We start from the raw sequence: 2,316 nt of genomic DNA on the forward strand, positions 1-2,316 counted from the left end.
GATGCACTGAAGGCACAGCCCCAGGGTGTTCCTCAGTTCAGCTCAGTTCAGCTCAGCTCAGCTCAGCTCAGCTCAGCTCTGTGAAGATGCTCATGGCTGTGTCCTCCTCTGCCATTCCCTCTCAGTTCCACCCAACTCCTCACAGTTCTTCCCTCCTCTCCCTCCTCCCTTCTCCTGTCCTGCTGCAGGCACAGAACGTTCCCAGCTCCCCCAGCCATGCCTGGGCCTTGCCAAGCCCATCTGCTGCTGTCCCTTTCAAACACAGCTCCAAAGGGCACAAAAATCACTCCTTGGAGATACAAGATACTGTGCACAGTCCATCGAGGAGAAAGAACAAACCTGGCCAAGAGCCACAAAACATTGTGGTATTGTCACTGTTTGGGATGGCTTCACTGGACACCCAGAGATACCAAGTGTATTATTTTGGGGTAAAGTCATAGAACTAGCTCTATTTCCAATGCAACGTGCCTAACCTTTAATTAAGTAAATCCCTTTTGTATTCGTTTGGTTTGAAACTCTTGGTGTGCCAGGAAGAAAAATGTCTGCAGGTATATGATATAAATTATACTACAGGTATTACACACCTCTACATTATTCTACAGACATCCATTCCTTCCASCATTCACATCAGTATTTCAGGCTGCAATCAGAGCACTCTTGGCTTTATTCTGGAACTCACCCTGTAGATGATGAGCAGATGAGCTCTGCATTAGAGGTGCCCAGCTCACGGCTGTCCTTGGCTTTTAAACACCACATTTTCTCTTGATTCAGCTCCCAGCTGATGCTGAGCTCCAGGTAACACCACATTCATCAGGGCACAAACAATTGCTGCCTCCACAGAATCCTCCCCTTCACTGATCTCACCTGAAGGGTCCCCACGTGCAGGAATTTGTTCAGCAGCTCTCTGAGTCCCCACGTGCAGGAATTTGTTCAGCAGCTCTCTGAGATGTGTGCTGCCTCTGGAAATGTCCTCTTGAGCAGCAGAAACTGCAGCTCACATCACAACATTCCCAATACCAGCAGCTGAGGATCTCTGTTCCAGCCTGACTGAACATTGAGGTGCAAAGCTCAGCTCTGGTRCTGCAGCAGCCTCATGGGGTTTGTTCCCCATCCCTAACAGATGGGAATTATCCTTCCAAACAGCTGCTTCTCCCCCAACAATATGCACATCTTTTCAAAGGCAAAATGGAAATCCCTGCAAGGATTTGTGGTGCTGCTCCCAGTCAGAAACAACAGTAATTTGATCCCTGAGTGAATTCCATTTCTGCTGCTGAATTYCTTTGTACAAATATCTTCACTTTGAATGAATTTGGCAGCAGTGAGGCACAGGATAATTTTACTTACGAGGTGTGAATTGAASATTTCTGAGTTCCTGAGTCACAGAAAAGAAGCGTCTGTGGCCTCTCAGCACTTCTGTTAAGAGAAGATGTCACAGTTCATTATTTTAGATTCAACYTCAGACCATTCCCTGTGCTCTGCAGATCCCCATCTCCCACCACCCTCACAGGACAATTCCAGTCCTCTCCTGGGACCTGGGGAGCTCCCAGCCTTACTCAAACCTGCTGTTATTAATGGCATGCACCACCCATTAATGCAATCTGAGAGAGTTTCATGAATTATTCATTTGGCAGAATCCAGCAGAAACTTGGTGAGAAAAAGGGGTGACCAAGGAAAGGGTGAGCTCCTCCCCACAGTACACAGCACTGGAAGCTCTGGGAAGCTGGGGGTCTGAGCTATAAACACTGTTCTAAAGCTATAAACACTGTTCTAAAGCTACAAACACTGTTATAAAGCTATAAACACTGTTATAAAGCTTTAAACACCGTTATAAAGCTACAAACACTGTGATATAAACCCTGCACGGTGTCTGCAGGGACTGCACTGTCCCCAGTCCTGGCACAAGAGGACCTGTGGCTTGTGCAGAGCTCCATTCTCACATCAATGTCTGTGTTTGTGTGTGGATAGAAGAAACACAGCTCTGGCTATGCGAGGACAGGAGTTCAAAAACAGAGCAGCAAATCAAGCAAAATACCACAGAACTGTGCATTATCTGCCCCTGCTCCTTCACCCCTCCAAGAGCTCTCTGCATTCTACATCTGTTGGAGCATGAAGCCCATTGGAAATCAGGGATCGTTTCTGATTCTTTTTCCCGTGTGTGTGTACAAATCACTTTGTTTCCCTGCTGTTCTGTCCAGCCTCACACAGCACAATGTCCACGTGGGGACTGTCCCCAGCTACGGACCTGCACAGTGTCCCAAACAGGGCACTGCACTGAAAATGAAGGGCTCTGGAAGCCACAGGGGAGAGGAAAAAAAA

Source organism: Malurus melanocephalus, unplaced genomic scaffold, assembly GCF_030028575.1.
Source record: "Malurus melanocephalus ecotype Western Australia unplaced genomic scaffold, MMel_1.1 scaffold_797, whole genome shotgun sequence".
Classification (NCBI taxonomy): domain Eukaryota; kingdom Metazoa; phylum Chordata; class Aves; order Passeriformes; family Maluridae; genus Malurus; species Malurus melanocephalus.